At 42.8% G+C, this 20,145-nt stretch overlaps 1 long non-coding RNA gene across 1 annotated transcript in view; it reads left to right on the forward strand.

Moving 5' to 3' along the window:
* Positions 1-20,145, forward strand: part of LOC139029777 (uncharacterized) — a 36,355-nt gene that overhangs the window by 14,245 nt on the left and 1,965 nt on the right. Inside the window, exon 2 of the long non-coding RNA XR_011481966.1 lies at positions 8,736-8,803. This is a non-coding gene — a long non-coding RNA (uncharacterized lncRNA). The remainder of the gene's footprint in view (positions 1-8,735; positions 8,804-20,145) is intronic.

The raw sequence follows: 20,145 nt of genomic DNA on the forward strand, positions 1-20,145 counted from the left end.
CCAATACTTTGGCCACCTGATTCGAAGAGCTGACTCATTTGAAAAGTCCCTGATGCTGGGAAAGATTCAAGGCAGGAGGAGAAGGGTATGTGTTAGATGGCATCACTGATTCAATGGACTTGAGTTTGGGTAAACTCTGGGAGTTGGTGATGGACAGGGAGACCTAGTGTGCTGTGGTTTTTGGGGTTGCAAAGAGTCGGACATGACTGAATGACAGAACTGAACTGAACTGAACTGATGCCACCAAATGCCAAGATCTTAGTTTTTTGAATGTTGGGCTTTATGCCATGCTTTTCACTCTCTTCTTTCAGCTTCATCAAGAGGCTCTTGACACAGTGCCTTCTTTTAAATCTTATATTTACTGAAAGACCTCCTTTCTACTTACTTAGACAGATATAATATAGATTTTTAAATCATATATTTGTCTTGTGCATACATGAAAAAAGGAATATGCTCAGGTAATGAGTAGGGAGGCCACAGGTGCTGTGGCCAACATCAGTCAGTCATGAGATAATCTTGATTTCAGAGCCACTGAGTGTGAAAACCTTTATCTTCAGATCATTGAAATAGGGTGAAATGCACAGTAATCTTACACAGGCGTACCTTGGAGGCAGTGTGCGTTTGGTCTCAGACCACCATAGTTAAGCAGATAACACGATCAAGTGAATCCCATGAACTTTTTAGTTTCCCAGTGCATGTGAAAGTTACATTTACACTATCAAGTGAAGTTGCTCAGTCCTCCTTCCATGGAATTTTCCAGGCAAGGATACTGGAGTGGGTTGCCATTTCCTTCTCCAGGAGATCTTCCCAACCCAGGGATCGAACCTGGGTCTTCCACAGTGTAGGCAGACACTTTACCCTGTAGTCTATTAAGTGTGCCATAGCACTGTGGCTAAAAATGTTGATATTTTGGATATTTTGACTTCTTTCCATGAACCATGGATGTCCTTCATGGCATCTCAAATGGTGAATTCCTTCCAGAGGGTTTTCAATTGACTTCGCCCAGATCTGTCAGAAGGAACACTGTCTATGCCAGCGATAGGCTCACAGACTGTATTTCTTTTCTTTTAAGTCTCATAAAGTTTTTTTAAATTTTAATTGAGGGTAATTACTTTACAATATTGTGATGGTTTTTGCCATACATCAACATGAACCAACCATAGGCATACGTGTGTCCCTACCCCACCCCCCAAACTCCTCCCCCTGACTTCTCTCCCTACCCCATTCCTCCAGGTCATCACAGAGCACCAGCTTTGGGTGCCATCATACATCAAACTTCCACTGGCTATCTGCTTTACATGGAGCAATGTATATGTTTCACTGCTCTTCTCTTAAGTCATCCCACCCCTCTCCTCCAACTGAGTCCAAAAGTCTGTTTTTTACATCTTTGTCTCCTTTGCAGCACTGCACATAGGATCATTGGTACCATCTTTCTAGATTCTGTATATATGCATTAATATATGATATTTGTTAAAGAATAAGGCTTGAAAGTTGAAGTTATTCCTTGATTCAGGGATCTGTTTCTAAAGAAATCCTGAAAGAAAAAGATGCTACAACACATTGATTTTGCCCTGAGTGTCTGTGGCGCCTGTTTTCACCTGTTTTCTGGGTAGTGCTGACAGTACTGGTGGATGAAGTGGTTGGAGTGACCTCAGGTTGCCCAGACCCAGGCCACCTTGCATCCTGACACCAGGACAGACTGGAGCTGGCCCTTAAGACACCACAGGATGCGGATACTCCCATTATCCAGCTCCCTCTTCACTTTCCTCCTCTGAGCAGTTTAGAGTTCCACAGGGGAGTCCACATTTATTATCCTGAACCTTGTAAAATTAGCACCCTGGACAGGGAGTATGCTCAATTTAAACCCTGCTGATTTTCTCAGGGATTAAGAAGCCAGCTCCTTGGCATTGCTGACTAGTCACAAGTGAGCTCTAGTGGGGAAGATGGGAACAGTTCTAATCTAGCCTCCTTTTCTCTCTCTGTCTTCTCTCTCTCTCATGTTATAAAATGTGATTTTGAGTTCATTATTTAGCAAAAGGACTCGACCAGTGAAAGGGCATTTTTTTGTACTTTTAGTATATAACTGATCACAGCAGAGCTTCACCCTGGAGTGTGTGACAAGCAGAGCAGACATCTGCTGTGATCTTTATTTGAGATTGTGGTTTTAAGTATATGATAATCCTAGTATCAGCTAGATTTGCAGGAAAAAAAAACTTAAAAATGAAAAACAAACAAATTATTGTTCATATGAAATAGCAAAACTGTTGTTGAGAAAGAAAAAGAAGTCGGTAGGGTACGATAAGCTTCACTGGGAAGTATTTTCTCATCTTTATGGCTTATGCACTTTCCTGATAGCTCAGTTGGTAAAGAATCTGCCTGCAATGCAGGACAGCCCGATTCAATTCCTGGGTCAGGATGATATGCTGGAGAAGGGATAGGCTACCCACTCCAGTATTCTTAGGCTTCCCTTGTGGCTCAGCTGGTAAAGAATCTGCCTGAAATGCAGGAGGCCTAGGTTCAGTGCCTAGTTTTGGAAGATCCCCTGGAGAACGGAAAGGCTACCACTCCAGTATTCTAGCCTGGAGAATTCCATGGACTATAGTCCATGCAGTCACAAGGAGTCAGACATCACTGAGCAACTTTCACTTATAGCTTATGCCCCCTTGGATACAATGAAGCTGAGTCTGACTCTCCCTGCGTTAGACGGTAACCCACTGGGACCCACGGATGAATGCACGTGACATAAGATGTGATCTTGTAAGAAACACTACAACTCTCCTCCCTCAGCCTGGATCAGGACCAGAGTGGTAGGATAACCTGAGCAATGCTGGTCAAAGTCTCTTACCTGAGATCCTACCTCTGGCAAGCAGTGACTGTGGCAGGACCTCAGAGGTAACCCCTCCCCACTCTTCCTGAGGCCCAGCTGCTAGGGATGTAGCCCTTGGGGTCACCTGTGTCGATTTTCAAACTAACAGTGATTACAGTGCTGACTTCCTCATCTTAAAAATTACAGAACAGGTATCTGTGCACCCACATTCACAGCAGCTTTAAAAAAAGTCCATTGCAAGATGAATGGGTAAACGAAACATGGCACCCACATAGACTGGAATGTTATTCTGTTTTGATGCATGCTGTAATAGAGATGAACCTTGAAACCATGCTCTGAGAACTAAGATCAAAAGGACAAATTTATGATTCTATATACAGTAGTCAAGCACATGAAGAGTAGAGTGGTGGCTGCCTGGGGCTGAGGGAATGGGGATGAGGAGTTATTGTTTACTGATTAGAGCTTCAGTTTGGAAAGACGGACTGGTTCTGGAGATGGATACTGATGAAGTTTGTGCAACAGCGTTAAAGTACTTAATGCCATTGAAGTGTATACTTCAAAATTACTACAATGGAAAATTTTGTATTATATAGATTTTATCACAAAAAATTAAAAATATAAAACAAGAAGGCTGTTTTCACCCAAGTCTAATATATTGCACCAAATACCAAAATCCCCCCCAAAACAATAATCACAAGGAGATGCTTGATTTTATTAGTGCAGGTTCCCTGGCTATGCGAAAGAGTGTTCCTAGGAAATCTTTCACCAAAGCCTAATTGGTGTAAGGTGAAGAAACAACCACCTTAGGACGCGTCTTGCTAACGGTTGCACAAGATAAATAGAAATCACAGATACTGACGCAGTTCAAAACTATGGAGCCTCCGAGCTGAGATGTGTGTAGTTCCCGGGGAAGATGGTTGGTGGCGCCACTCTCAACGCTGGGGCTGCACGCTGCTATATGGGCTCAAAAGTGAAAGTGAAAGTCGCTCAGTGTAGTCCGACTCTACGACCTCATGGACTATAAAGTCCAGGCCAGAATCCTGGAATGGGTAGCTTTTCCCTGGGTAGCCTTTCCGTTCTCCAGAGGATCTTCCCAATCCAGGGATCAAACCCAGGTCTTCTGCATTGCGGTCAGATTCTTAACGAGATGAGCCACCAGGGAAACCCAGGAGTGCTGGAGCAGGTAGCTTATTCCTTCTCCAGCAGATCTTTCTGACCTAGGAATTGAACCGGGGTCTCCTGCATTACAGGCAGATTCTTTACCAACTGAACTATCAGGGAATCCCTGATATATGGGCTCAACTCACTTGCAGAACCGAAGTTGAAGGCTTTTTGCCTTTTTTCGCAAAAGTGGAAATCCTCTTCTGATTTCTTTTCATTGGCGGAAGCAGGTGCTAATGTAGGTCTTTCCTAAAAGTGAAGTGGCATAGGACAAACTTTCAAAAAGTGGAGGATACACGTACTGTGGGCAAGTGCATGGAATCGTGGGCTAGTAAGTGGCCCCATGATTTTGAGGGATTTGAAGTACTTTTTGGGTATGGCACTCAGCATTGCAGGGGTTAAGGAGAAATATGTGTATGCTGTAAATACCAAAATATGCAGCTGTGTATTTCCAGTGCTTTCTTTCCCTTCCTCACCGGCTTGGGTGTGTCCAGGAGCCCCTGCAGGTCTGCATGAGGTTCACCGTGTTCAAGATGTGTGTGGTGCGGCAGATGCCAAGTTCCTTCCTTGATCCATTTACAACCTTGGAAAGGGCAGAAACCAACAGGAGTGTTGGTGTAAAAAAATCAAAAAGTTAGATGTTCAAGTTAAATGTTTATCCCAGACACTCTACCTTTTCACTCTTACCATTTTTAAGGAATCAAATATGTACAGTGTGAGTGAAAGTCACTCAGTTGTGTCTGGCTCTTTGCGACCCCATGGACTGTATAGTCCATGAAATTCTCCAGGTCAGAATACTGGAGTGGGCAGCTGTTCCCTTCTCCAGGGGATCTTCCCAGTGGCAGGGATCGAACCCACACCATAGGCATGTTCTTCACCAGCTGAGCCACAAGGGAAGCCCATGTACAGTGTAAAGAACATGAAATTTGGAGCCACACAGTTGCCTCTGTTTCAGCACTGTAACCTTGAACTTCTCAGTTATCAGTTTCCTCCTTTGTAAATTGGGGAAAGTAACACTGACCTTTCAGAACTTCCTTTCGGGAGTGAAGCAGATGAGGAAGGTGCCAAATGCAGCAGAAGCTCTGCAGCTGCTAGTTTGCCTTCCTCCCTCTCTCTCCCTCCTCCTCTTCATGGATGATGGAGGTGTCAGGGGCTCAGGGATTAGGTTGGAAGGCATAGTGTGGCATTGGTGAAGGTGGTGGCATAGACACGTGAACAGAAACCAATGCCGGCTGCCAGGAGTGGAGTCCCCGCTCAGCAGTCTGCCAGCTGCAGAACCGCAGGCATGTTTCTCTAATCTCTCATTTTTTTTGCAAGAATATATGCAGCATATAAAATTATAAATGCTCTCCACATTCATTTGGTTAACAGTGTGAAATAGAATTTATCAGAATTTCTATGTTTGTGAGGCAGCTCTCCTCTAGTAGTGCTGCTGCCAACAAAAGGTACATCTGTATGTGAAGTTGCATGTTTTATGAACACCAACCATCAAAAATAAAAATTCGATCAAACATACTAAAGGAAGTACTAAATTAGCATCCTATTCTTTATAGAGAACATGAAATGACAAAATTTTTGCCATGTGAGAAATCAAAGAGTATGCAGGTTACAAAAAAAAGCAGAAACATATTTTCTGGATGTGTCTCAGTCACCTAATTAATGAAAATGTCATGTATTTGGATTTTGTGGCATTTGGTGGTATTTTCCAGATTTTTATAGACAGTTTTTATAATTTCTCTTGTCATTCTAAATGAGTACACATATTTGCATATAATTCTGTATTTGTCACTTTACTTTTTTTTCTTAAATTGGGCACCACAGCTGATTCCTGAAATTGTCTTTTACCACATCCTCTTCTTGGTAGGTTGAAGTGGGGAGGCCCAGGCAAGAGGAAGGGATTCAGGGGTTTGGGGGGTCAAGAATTCCACCTACATAAGCATGTCTTTCTTGAGCTAGCCCCAGAACCTCAAGTGATGACAATGAATAGAAGAAAAAATTAATTTTATAGCTACTGAAGTTCTATTTTTTATATTCAATTTTGAGTGTTTTTTTTTGTTTTTGTTTTTTTTAATGCCAGGCACTGTGACCATTTCACATGCATTATCTTACTTAATAAGCCCAACTCGATGAGGTCCATACTGTCATTATCTCAGTTTAGGAACTGAAGAAATGAGGTTTGGGGAGATAAGCCCTTGTACAGAGTTTTTGGGCTGGAGATCACATTATCAGGTGTTTGAAAAGCCTGACAGATTATGGGGATCACTTGGGTGGTAGGCATCTTGCCTGTCTGAAGGCACGTGTGAGTGACTGCATGTTCTTTTCTGCTTCTGCTGTTGGTAGATGAAGAAATGTCTGTTGAAGGGGACCTCTACTGAGACTCTGTGAGCCCAAATTTTTCTAGTTTCTCAGTAGGGACTCTGGCACTTTTATAAACTTGCATTTATCACAATTAATGAGGGCTTCTTGGGGGAAAGGGTCAGTTTTTTTTTAATTGTTTGTGATTTCAATGTGAAAAAATGCTTTCCAAAACTCCCATATTTTTGCCATGATTAAAATGATATTTTCACCTCTTTTCATTTTTTTTTTAAAGCTCTAAATGCCAGGGCTCAAGTCCCTTGACATTTCTGTTTAATTAAAATGATTTACAAACTAAATAAACAAATAAGTGAATTAATCATGCTAACTGCAATAATATTACCGTTATGTGACCCAGATTAAGGTCAGTATATGTAAATGATGTGAAATAAAGAGAGGGAGTTCATTTTTTCTTTTAAGTGTGAAAAATAATGCCACTGTCAGGCAGTTTATTTTCCAAGTTAATTTTTAGATTATTTAACCTTTGCATACTTCATATAAATGAAAAACATTTTATGAATTGCTTCAGTAGGAACCTCTATATAACTAAATGGTTTCTATTAAAAATTAAAGCATATATGTACAAAAGGAATGGGTTTGATTGAAGTTTGGAAAGGAGTTTAAGGACATAACTTAGAGCGATGTTGAAATCATATCTTTCTAATAATTTAAAGTTTCAGAAATGGCATATAATATTTCTTCTAAATGCTTCATAGTTCCTTCTTCAGAACTTAGTATTAGGAAAAAATTTTAAATCACACAAACTAGGGAAATTTTATTTTTAAAAATCCACATGTAATCAACATCCACATTCAGCAAAGATCAATATTGTGTCCATCCTTTTTTGATCTGTCTCCATATGTGGTTTTGCTAGAATATTTTAAAGCAAGTTCCATTTTTCATTTCATTTCACCCATCAAAGTGGAGCTGATAATATAAGGCAAGTGTAACACATGGTCCCTGAGATGACAGGGTTTAAAATCTGGTTGAGAAGATAGCACTGTGAACACACACACCATAAAACCAAAATACAGTGCATGTAAGTTTACAGTCATTTCCTAAAGTCTTGGTCTTTGCTTTTTTTTTTTTTTTAATCTAAAGTGACAATATAAACAATCACTGTGGATTGGAGCATTTGAAGATGAGTGCAGGGATGTGTATGTGAGGAGGGAGAGTGAGGCAGCCCTAAAGAGACGAGAGGGGTTTAAGAAGGCGGCAGTGGGCACAGCAGAGGTTTTGAAGAAGATAATGCAGTAGCATCATGAAATGGTGTGTAAGGAAGAACAGTATGTGTTACGTATGTAGGATGAATTGGAGCGTTGATTGACTGTGGGGAACCTTGTTTGGGTGCTCTTGCAGTAAGTAGTTAAGTCATGAGTTTATGGAAGATTTAACTTAGAGTAGCACAGTAGGAATTAAGAGAAGGGGTAAAAGTCCTCAGATATCAGTAAATACACAATTTTTTGAAATTACTACATCTAATAAATTCTAATAGTGGTTTAACCTCACATATGCAGATCACACCACTCTTATGGCAGAAAGTGAAGAGGAACTAAAAAGCCTCTTGATGAAAGTGAAAGAGGAGAGTGAAAAAGTTGGCTTAAAGCTCAACATTCAGAAAACTAAGATCATGGCATCTGGTCCCATCACTTCCTGGGAAACAGATGGGGAAACAGTGGAAACAGTGTCTGAAGGAGTCTTTTGGGCCTAGAAAAGAAAACAACAGTCTCAAAGGCCCCTTGCTGAATCGTCTAACTTCAGAGAAAAAACAGAACTTGAGTTCCACCCTGATGCTTGAGGCCGGTTGCATCTATCTGGGACTTATCACCCCCTGTCCGGAAACCTTCCACCCCCTACACCTGCCCAGAAGACTTATCATCCCCTTCCCAACTACAAATGTCATCTCAACAAAAAAATACTCAAAATATCCCACCTGATTAACATTTCCCTTATCACTTCCACAAACCTCCCTATAAATATGAAGCCTCCCTGATCCCTCTCGGCGCTCAGCCTGGTCGTTAGGCTGACTATCGCCCCCCCCCGCCTGAATAAAGGTAACCTACTTCTGTTGAGGTCTTCTTTCCTTTTCTGCCTCGCCTGAACTATACCTTACATTCTTGGTGCTGAAACTCGGGAGGGGGCAAGGCACTCGTGTCTCTCTCTCTCTCTCTCTCACTCTCCCTCCCTCTCATTGTTCTCCCTTTTCCCCAGAGTCTGGGAGTGCGAACATCCTCTGAGCTCACTTTTCTGCCAGGGCTCTTAAGTTCCCCTCAGGGATGCCTAGTGCCTTCATGAGCGGTGCAAGCCTTGTGCTAAGGCTTTATTGACGCTTTGCGTACCCCCAGGCCTCGGTTTTACCCTCTTTTCTCTCTCTCTCTCTGATGACCTCCAGAATAGAGACCTCTTGCCATTCGACCACGCTACATGCAACACTCCACTCAAGCCGGCCCCTAGATTAAGGTAAGATCTGATCCGGACGGAGTTCTACAGGCGCCCTAGAGCTCAGTCCTCTCCGGGTCCCATGGACCCCCGGCCCAGGGCCACTCTGTAGGCGATGGTGGGGGACGCTCCACCTCGACACAGAGCTCTCTTTTCTTAACTCCTATTGCGACTAGGGGTGACAACTCGAGTTCCCAATAGGAGCCTCTGCTTGCCTTTCAATTATGGGGTCTGGCCAATCTGTCCCAAAAGATTCCCCTCTGATCTCTGTTCTCAAAAATCTCAAACCACTCTCACTCACTGAACTCAAAGCTAACCGCTTAAAACAACTCTGTACACAGATTTGGCCTCAATACCAATTAGACAATCAAGACTGCTGGCCTGAAGTCGGCACATTTGACTTTAACATTCTCCAAAATCTCACTGACTTCCTTAAATGGAATGGCAAGCTGTCGGAGATCCCATATGCCCAAGCCTTTTAGGCCCTTTGGAGCAGGCCCTCCCTATGCCAGGCCTGCTCCACCCATGAGGTCCTTCTATGCACCTTGCCTTCCAAGCAAAAGGGCTCTTCTTCCTCAATTAACAGCAGACTGCAACCTTCTGCACCCCCGGAGGTCGACCCCACGGAGAGCCCCCTCCCTACGCGCCACCCTGCCGCCCCTCTCCTTCCCCTTCACCCAACTCACCTACTGGCCCCGAAACCTCTCCTGACTGCCCCTCAGCCCCGCTTACCCCATCTCCCCGACTCCCCCTCCCCCCTTCCTTCTCCACCTGCCACAAGGTCAGGTCATGTACCCAGCACATGTTTCCCCTGAGAGAGGTGGCAGGACCAGAGGGCCTCACCCGAGTCCATATGCCATTTTCATTGTCAGATATGAGCCAGAAAGAAGAAAAGTTAGGATCATTTTCTGAAAATCCTACCAGATGCAGAAAAGAATTCCTGAGACTCTCCCAGGCCTATAACCTCACATGGAGTGATGTATATTATATCCTAAATGCCACTCTCACCCCAGATGAAAAAGACCATATCTGGCAAGCGGCAAAAGCCCATGCTAATCATTTACATAACCAAGACTGGGACAGCCCAGTTGCTGATGAGGTGGTGCCTTAGTTAGATCCCCACTGGACTTACCAGCCCAGTGACCCAGGTATCAGGAGACTCAATCATATGATCACCTGCATTCTAGAAGGAATGCAGAAAAATACTCATATCCATGTCAATTATGATAAAGTCAGGGAAATCACCCAAGGGGCAGACAACAATCCAGCCTTATTCTTGGCACACCTCACAGAGGCAGTCCAGAAGTATACCAACCTAGATATCACTACCCCTGCTGGGTTATTCTATCTTCACGTTCAGGTCATCAGCCAATCTGCCCCTGACATCAGGTGCAAGCTTCAACAACTAGAAAAGGGCCCTGAGACCCCCCCAAAGAGACCTTCTAGAAGTAGCCTTCAAGGTGTTCAATAATAGAGAGGGGGAGGCTAAGAGAGAAAAAAATGTGAGAGAAAAGCTAAATATGCCTTTTTGGAAGCAGCAATTAAGGGAAGAGATCAGCCTGGCCCAAGTCATCCCAGAATGGGGCTTAAGACTCCCCCGGTACCCTGCTTCCGATGCAACCAGTCAGGACACTGGGCAAAGGCATGCCCAAACCCATGGCCCCCCCACAAAAGCATGCCCAAGCTGTGGCCAGTGGGGACACTGGAAGATGGACTGTCCCCGGGGATGCCCTGGCATCCTGGGGAGGTCCCCACCTCCCAGACCTGGAGAGTGGAATGTCCACAGGGACGCCCTGGCGCATCTGAGGAGATCCCCACTTCTCCCCAGAACCCCAGCCCAACTCTACAAAGGTTGTTGCAATGATGGGGCTCGGGTTCTAGCCCCCGCGGCCCGTGTCCTGAACACGAGCTCGGAACTTAGGGTAGACGGAGTAGTGGCCGGAAAAAAGACCTCTTTTATAGTAGACACTGGAGCCACTTTCTCTCTCTTAACTTCCTATTGTGGCCCAACTCAAGACTCAGAACTCATAATCAAGGGGGTCTCTGGAGTTCCCCTAAGGCCAAAAATCAGTCCTCCATTACTCTGTCAATTTGGAAAATCGACCCTTATACACTCATTCCTCATAATGCCTCAGTGCCCGATGGCACTCCTAGGGAGAGATTTGTTATCCAAATTGGGGGTCTTTAATACCCCTCGATACAGTCTCTATATTCTGCATGCAGATGGCACCTGGACAGTCCCTATCCCTCACCCCTGACCTTCCCTTGGATCTACCCGCCTTAGACCCCCAAGTCTGGGACACTGATCACCCATCCATAGCCAAACATCATCCCCCAGTTCACATTACCCTAAAAGACCCCTTGACTATAATCACTCAACAACAGTACTCCCTCATCCCGGAGGCCCACAAGGGACTTAAGCCTATCATAGACTGTCTTCTTCAAGCCTCTATCCTAATTCCTACCCATTCACCACACAACACCCCTATTCTGGCAGTAAGGAAGGGACCAAATTCTTGGAGACTGGTCCAGGACCTGAGAAAAGTCAATGAGGCTATTATGCCGACATTCCCAGTAGTCTCTAACCCTTACACCCTTCTGTCTACCATACCCCCGACTGCAACCCACTTCACAATATTAGATCTCAAAGACGCTTTTTTCACTATCCCTGTCCATCCCCTCTCCCAACCCCTTTTCGCCTTCACCTGGCAAGACCCCAAGACTCAGGTTTCCCAACAGCTAACATGGACAGTTCTCCCCCAGGGGTTCAGGGACAGTCCCCACTTTTTTGGACAGGCTTTACAAAAGGACCTACAGACACTCGACCTAGCCCTGAGTCATCTCCTCCAATACGTAGATGACCTCCTCCTCTGTAGCCCAATCCGAAAACTCTGCCTACAATATACTGCCAAACTCCTTGGGGCCCTGGGATCCTGGGGTTATCGGGTATCCAATCTATGGCCCAAATTGCCCAGACAAATGTCACCTACCTGGAGCTTTCCATATCCCATCAACAAAGAACTATTCCCCCAGATAGAATCCAGGCCTTAATTAACTCTCCAGTTCCAAAAACAAAAAGGGGACTCCTGTCTATCCTCAGTCTCCTAAATTTTTTCTGTATCTGGATCCCCAACTTCTCCCTCATTACAAAATGGCTCTATGAGGCAACTAAAGAATGAGCCCCTCTTTAATCCCTCCTTGCTGGCCAATCCTCTTCACCAGCTCACCCAGAGCCTCTTCCGAGTGCCAACTCTCAATCTGCCAGATCACACCAGACCATTCTTTTTTTTTTAAATTTATTTTTCATTTATTTTTAGTTGGAGACTAATTACTTCACAACATTGCAGCGGGTTTTGTCATACATTGACATGAATCAGCCATGGAGTTACATGTATTCCCCATCCCGATACCCCCTCCCACCTCCCTCTCCACCCGATTCCTCTGGGTCTTCCCAGTGCACCAGGCCCGAGCACTTGTCTCATGCATCCCACCTGGGTTGGTGATCTGTTTCACCCCTGATAATATACATGCTATTCTCTCGAAACATCCCACCCTCGCATTCTCCCACAGAGTCCAAAAGTCTGTTCTGTACATCTCTGTCTCTCTTTCTGTTTTGCATATAGGGTTATCATTACTATCTTTCTAAGTTCCATATATATGTGTTAGTATGCTGTAATGGTGTTTATCTTTCTGGCTTACTTCACTCTGTATAATGGGCTCCAGTTTCATCCATCTCATTAGAACTGATTCAGTTGAATTCTTTTTAATGGCTGAGTAATATTCCATGGTGTATATGTACCACAGCTTCCTTATCCATTCGTCTGCTGATGGGCATCTAGGTTGCTTCCATGTCCTGGCTATGATAAACAGTGCTGCGATGAACATTGGGGTGCATGTGTCTCTTTCAGATCTGGTTTCCTCAGTGTGTATGCCCAGAAGTGGTATTGCTGGGTCATATGGCAGTTCTATTTCCAGTTTTTTAAGGAATCTCCACACTGTTCTCCATAGTTGCTGTACTAGTTTGAATTCCCACCAACAGTGTAAGAGGGTTCCCTTTTCTCCACACCCTCTCCAGCATTTATTGCTTGTAGACATTTGGATAGCAGCCATCCAATGAGGTACAATGGTACCTAATTGTGGTTTTGATTTTCATTTCTCTGATAATGAGTGATGTTGAGCATCTTTTCATGTGTTTGTTAGCCGTCTGTATATCTTCTTTGGAGAAATGTCTGTTTAGTTCTTTGGCCCATTTTTTGATTGGGTCATTTATTTTTTCTGGAATTGAGCTTCAGGAGTTGCTTGTATATTTTTGAGATTAGTCCTTTGTCCGTTGCTTCGTTTACTATTATTTTCTCCCAATCTGAGGGCTGTCTTTTCACCTTACTTATAGTTTCCTTTGTTGTGCAAAAGCTTTTAAGTTTCATTAGGTCCCATTTGTTTATTTTTGCTTTTATTTCCAATATTCTGGGAGGTGGGTCATAGAGGATCCTGCTGTGATTTATGTCAGAGAGTGTTTGGCCTATGTTCTCCTCTAGGAGTTTTATGGTTTCTGGTCTTACATTTAGATCTTTAATCCATTTTGAGTTTATTTTTGTGTATGGTGTTAGAAAGTGTTCTAGTTTCATTCTTTTACAAGTGGTTGACCAGTTTTCCCAGCACCACTTGTTAAAGAGGTTGTCTTTTTTCCATTGTATATCCTTGCCTCCTTTGTTGAAGATAAGGTGTCCATAGGTTCGTGGATTTATCTCTGGGCTTTCTATTCTGTTCCATTGATCTATAGTTCTGCCTTTGTGCCAGTACCATACTGTCTTGATGACTGTGGCTTTGTAGTAGAGTCTGAAGTCAGGCAGGTTGATTCCTCCAGTTCCATTCTTCTTTCTCAAGATTGCTTTGGCTATTTGAGGTTTTTTGTATTTCCATACAAATTGTGAAATTATTTGTTCTAGTTCTGTGAAAAATACCACTGGTAGCTTGATAGGGATTGCGTTGAATCTATAGATTGCTTTGGGTAGAATAGCCATTTTGACAATACTGATTCTTCCAATCCATGAACATGGTATGTTTCTCCTGTTTGTGTCCTCTTTGATTTCTTTCATCAGTGTTTTATAGTTTTCTATGTATAGGTCTTTTGTTTCTTTAGGTAGATATACTCCTAAGTATTTTATTCTTTTTGTTGCAATGGTGAATGATATTGTTTCCTTAATTTCTCTTTCTGTTTTCTCATTGTTAGTGTATAGGAATGCAAGGGATTTCTGTGTGTTAATTTTATATCCTGCAACTTTACTATATTCATTGATTAGCTCTAGTAATTTTCTGGTAGAGTCTCTAGGGTTTTCTATGTAGAGATCATGTCATCTGCAAACAGCGAGAGTTTCACTTCTTCTTTTCCTATCTGGATTCCTTTTACTTCTTTTTCTGCTCTGATTGCTGTGGCCAAAACTTCCAAAACTATGTTGAATAGTAGTGGTGAGAGTGGGCGCCCTTGTATTGTTCCTGATTTCAGGGGAAAAGCTTTCAATTTTTCTCCATTGAGGGTAATGCCTGCTGTGGGTTTGTCATATATAGCTTTTATTATGTTGAGGTATGTTCCTTCTATTCCTGCTTTCTGGAGAGTTTTAATCATAAATGAGTGTTGAATTTTGTCAAAGGCTTTCTCTACATCTATTGAGATAATCATATGGTTTTTATCTTTCAATTTGTTAGTGTGGTGTATTACATTGATTGATTTGCGGATATTAAAGAATCCTTGCTTTATCCTGGGATAAAGCCCACTTGGTCATGGTGTATGATTTTTTTAATATGTTGTTGGATTCTGTTTGCTAGAATTTTGTTAAGGATTTTTGCATCTATGTTCATCAGTGATATTGGCCTGTCGTTTTCTTTTTTGTGGCATCTTTGTCTGGTTTTGGAATTAGGGTGATGATGGCCTCATAGAATGAGTTTGAAAGTTTATCTTCTTCTGCAATTTTCTGGAAGAGTTTGAGTAAGATAGGTATTAGCTCTTCTCTAAATTTTTGGTAGAATTCAGCTGTGAAGCCATCTGGTCCTGGGCTTTTGTTTGCTGGAAGATTTCTGATTACAGTTTCGATTTCCTTGTTTGTGATGGCTCTGTTAAGATCTTCTATTTCTTCCTGGTTCAGTTTTGGAAAGTTATACTTTTCTCAGAATTTGTCCATTTCTTCCAAGTTGTCCATTTTATTGGCATAGAGCTGCTGGTAGTAGTCTCTTATGATCCTTTGTATTTCAGTGTTGTCTGTTGTGATCTCTCCATTTTCATTTCTAATTTTGTTAATTTGGTTCTTCTCCCTTTGTTTCTTAATGAGTCTTGCTAATGGTTTGTCAATTTTGTTTATTTTTTCAAAAAACCAACTTTTAGCTTTGTTGATTTTTGCTATGGTCTCTTTAGTTTCTTTTGCATTTATTTCTGCCCTAATTTTTAAGATTTCTTCTACTAACCCTGGAGTCCTTCATTTCTTCCTTCTCTAAGTGCTTTAGGTGTAGAGTTAGGTTATTTATTTGACTTTTTTCTTGTTTCTTGAGGTAGGCCTGTAATGCTATGAACCTTCCCCTTAGCACTGCTTTTACAGTGTCCCATAGGTTTTGAGTTGTTGTGTTTTCATTTTCATTCATTTCTATGCATATTTTGATTTCTTCTATGATTTGTTGGTTATACAGAAGCGTGTTGTTTAGCCTCCATATGTTTGAATTTTTAACAATTTTTTCCCTATAATTGAGATCTAATCTTACTGCACTGTGGTCAGAAAAGATAACTGGAATGATTTCAGTTTTTTTGAATTTTCCAGGACCAGATTTATGGCCCAGGATGTGATCTATTCTGGAGAAGGTTCCATGTGCACTTGAGAAAAAGGCGAAGTTGATTGTTTTGGGGTGAAATGTCCTATAGATATCAATTAGGTCTAGCTGGTCCATTGTGTCATTTAAGGTTTGTGTTTCCTTGTTAATTTTCTGTTCAGTTGATCTATCCATAGTTGTGAGTGGGGTATTAAAGTCTCCCAGTATTATTGTGTTACTCTTAATTTCGTCTTTCACACTCATTAGCATTTGCCGTACATATTGCAGTGCTCCTATGTTGGGTGCATGTATATTTATAATTGTTATATCTTCTTCTTGGATTGATCCTTTGATTATTATGTAGTGTCCTTCTTTGTCTCTTTTTCACATCCTTTATTTGAAAGTCTATTTTATCTGATGAGTATTGTGACTCCTGCTTTCTTTGGTCTCCATTTGCGTGAAATATTTTTCCAGCCCTTCTCTTTTAGTCTGTATGTGTCTCTTGTTTTGAGGTCAGTCTCTTGTAGACAGCATATATAGGAGTCTTGTTTTTTTATCCATTCAGCCAATCTTTGTCTTTTGGTTGGGGCATTCAACCCATTTACATTTAAGGTAATTATTGATAGGTGTGGTCCCGTTGCCATTTACTTTGTTGTTTTGGGTTCACGTTTATACAAACCTTTCTGCATTTCCTGTCTAGACAAGATTCTCTAGCATTTGTTGAAGAGCTGGTTTGGTGGTGCTGAATTCTCTCAGCTTTTACTTGTCTGTAAAGCTTTTGAATTCTCCTTCATATCTGAAAGAGATCCTTGCTAGGTACAGTAATCTAGGTTGTAGGTTATTCTCTTTCACTACTTTAAGTATGTCCTGCCATTCCCTTCTGGCCTGGAGGGTTTCTATTGCTAGATCAGCTGTTATCCTTATGGGAATCCCTTTGTGTGTTATTTGTTGTTTCTCCCTTGCTGCTTTTAATATTTGTTCTTTGTGTTTGATCTTTGTTAATTTGATTAATATGTGTCTTGGGGTGTTTCGCCTTGGGTTTATCCTGTTTGGGACTCTCTGGGTTTCTTGGACTTGGGTGGCTATTTCCTTCCCCATTTTGGGGAAGTTTTCAGCTATTATCTCCTCGAGTATTTTCTCATGGCCTTTCTTTTTGTCTTCTTCTTCTGGGACTCCTATGATTCGAATGTTGGGGAGTTTCACATTGTCCCAGAGGTCCCTGAGGTTGTCCTCATTTCTTTTGATTCTTTTTTCTTTTTTCCTCTCTGCTTCATTTATTTCCACCATTTTATCTTCTACCTCACTTATCCTATCTTCTGTCTCCGTTATTCTACTCTTGGTTCCCTGCAGAGTGTTTTTTATCTCATTTATTGCATTATTCATTTTTAATTGACTCTTTTATTTCTTCTAGGTCTTTATTAAACATTTCTTGCATCTTCTCAATCTATGTCTCCAGGCTATTTATCTGTAACTGCATTTTGTTTTCAAGATTTTGGATCATTTTTATTATCATTATTCTAAATTCTCTTTCAGGTAGATTCCCTGTCTCCTCCTCTTTTGTTTGACTTGGTGGGCATTTTTCATGTTACTTTACCTGTTGGGTATTTCTCTACCTTTTCATCTTATTTAGATTGCTGTGTCTGGAGTGGGCTTTCTGTATTCTGGAGGTCTGTGGTTCCTTTTTATTGTGGAGGTTTTACCCAGTGGGGGGGTTGGATGATTGGCTTGTCAAGGTTTCCTGGTTAGGGAAGCTTGCGTTGGTGTTCTGGTCCATGGAACTAGATTTCTTCTCTCTGGAGTGCAATGGAGTGCCCAGTAATGAGTTTTGAGATGGGTCTATGTGTTAGGTGTGACTTTGGGCAGCCTGTATGTTGATTCAGGGCTATGTTCCTGTGTTGCAGGAGAATTCGCATGGTATATCTTGCTCTAAAACTTATTGGCTCTTGGGTGGTGGTTGGTTTCAGTGTAGGTATGGAGGCTTTTGGACGGTCTCTTATTACTTAAAGTTCCATGTAGTCAGGAGTTTTCTGGTGTTCTTAGGTTTTGGGCTTAAGTCTTCTGTCTCTGGATTTCAGTTTTATTTTTCCAGTAGTCTCAAGACTTCTCCAACTATACAGCACTGATAATAAAACTTCTAGGTTAATGGTGAAAAGATTCTTCCCCCGTGAGGGGCACCCAGAGAGGTTGACAGAGTTACATGAAGAAGAGGAGAGGGAGGAGGGAGATAGAGATGAGCTGGAGGAGAAAAAGGGGGACTCAAGAGGAGAGAGACAGATATATGCAGTTGTCTGTTCCCAGAGTGTTCTCCGTAGCCCAGACACCCACAAAGATTCACAGAATTGGATTGGGAAGAGAAGGGGGAAGGAGGAAATAGAAATGTTCTGAGGTAGAAAACGGAGAGTCAAGATTGGGAGAGAATAATCAACACCCTCCTGAATAAAAATGGGAACTGAGTATTGGATTCTTAAATGTCCACAATTTATATCATATACTGAAAAACAAAGATTAAAAATCTAGAGTAGAGGTTAGACTCTTAAAAACACAATATTAAAAACAAAAACCAAAACACACACAAAAAATTTTAGAAATATATATGAAGTTCAGTTTAAAAATAGGGCTTTTTTTTTTGTAAGGTTATAGTGTAATGAAAATGAAAATTCAGGAATAGTAGAGTAATAGAGGACTTTAAAAGGAAATAAGAGAAAAAGAAAAATAGAGAATAGAAGAGAAAAAGAAAAAAAAACAAGAAAAAAAATTTTCCTAATTAAAAAAATCGTAAATATCTATAAAAATGAAAGTTAAGGAGTAATGGGGGAGTAATAGGGAATTTTAAAAGACAATAAAAGAGGAAAAAATAAAAATTTTTTTAAAAAAGTAATAATATGTCTAGGAATTTCTCTGGAGCTGTTGCGGTCAGTGTGGGTTTGGTTCAGTTTCAGATAGTTCCTCGTTCCAGCTTACACTTCTCGATATCTACAGGCCCCTTGTAGTCAGTGTTATCTACAGGGATTTTAATCTGTTGCACCGGTCCCTTTTGAAGTGGTTCCCTTTGTTTATTTGGCTTCTGTTTGCCGGTCTCTTCCGTGCCTAATTTCTGCCCTGACACAGGCGGGCGGAGGTGGTCACTTATTCAGGTTGCTAGTTCCGTCGCACTGCGGGGAGGGGCTGGCGCTGCTTTCCCCGTCTACGCTGCTCAGATTCCCAGCTGTTCTATATGGAGCGTGTTCTGCGCGGCACGCGGTTCCAGCCCTCAGGTGTTCCACAAAAGCGCGGAACAAAAAGCTGCGCCTGCTTTTTGTGCCTTCCCCATCCAAGAGGCTCAGGCAGCCAGGAGCTTGACGGACGCACTCTCCCCGGGTGTGGCGCAGGCAGCCAGGAGCTTGACGGACGCACTCTCCCCGGGTGTGGCGCGCTTTCTCCCCTCCGCCGTCCCAGTCTCAGTTTCCGCCTGCGCCAGTCGGTGCATGCTCCTTCTGCCCTCCGTGTCCCCAGCCCCAGTCCCCGCCCGCGCCGGTCTGGTGCCTGCGCCCTGTGTCTCACCGCGACCCTCCCGGCGGATGTTGATCATCCAGAATCTCAGGAGGTCTTTGTTTAGAAACTGGAGGCCTGTTTGCAGTGCGGTAGGGGATGCGGTCCTTGGGGCCGAGCCTGCCCCTTTCCCCTCCCCCCTGCCTCCGTGGGGCTGGGCTGGTCTGCAGCCTGCGAGCTCTTCTCTGGACTTGCTCGGTCCCTTTGTCTGGCAGTGTGTTCGGCCGGTTAATTATCTCTCTCTCTTTTGCTATACCACAGTTTAAGTTGGTAACTCACAAAAGCTCCCTCCAATTGTCCTCAGGGCACTCAGGCCGGGTCCTTACCCTAAGCAATGCCGTCCGCTCCTCTCCGTTCCTCCCCCACTTGCTGGTGGCGGATGCAGGCGTCTGGGGTACTTTTCTGCTAGGAGTTGCTTTTAGGCACGTAATCTGTGGGTTTTATTTATTGTTCCTCTCCCAGTCAGGTTACCCTCCAAGATTCAAAAACTTCCCCCAGACCCGCCAGTGCGTGGGTTTCTGGTGTTTGGAAACTTCTTCTGTTAAGACTCCCTTCCCGGGACAGATCTCCATCCTTAGCTCTTTTGTCTCTCTTTTTATCTTTTATATTTTGTCCTACCTCCTTTCGAAGACAATAGGTTGCTTTTCTGGGCGCCTGATGACCTCAGCTAGCGATCAGAAGTTGTTTCGTGAAGTTTGCTGTGTGTTCAATTATTCTTTTGATGAATTTGTAGGAGAGAAAGTGGTCTCCCCATCCTGTTCCTCCACCATCTTGGCTCCTCCAGTCAGACCATTCTTTCTCTTTGCACATTCCAACCACGGACAAGCCCTGGGGCTTCTATGTTAGCGGGCCGGAGACACCTGGGCTCCCATAGCCTATCTATCAAAACAGCTGGACATGGTGACCAAGGGGTGGCCTCCCTGCATACAGGCCATGGCTGCCATCGCAGCCCTCGTACCCAAAGCAAATAAACTCTCTAGACATGCCCCTTTAGCAGTCTGTTCTCCACACACCTTCCGAGACTTACTATCACATCGGGCTTT

This window comes from Odocoileus virginianus, chromosome 20 (assembly GCF_023699985.2).
Source record: "Odocoileus virginianus isolate 20LAN1187 ecotype Illinois chromosome 20, Ovbor_1.2, whole genome shotgun sequence".
In the NCBI taxonomy this organism is placed as follows: domain Eukaryota; kingdom Metazoa; phylum Chordata; class Mammalia; order Artiodactyla; family Cervidae; genus Odocoileus; species Odocoileus virginianus.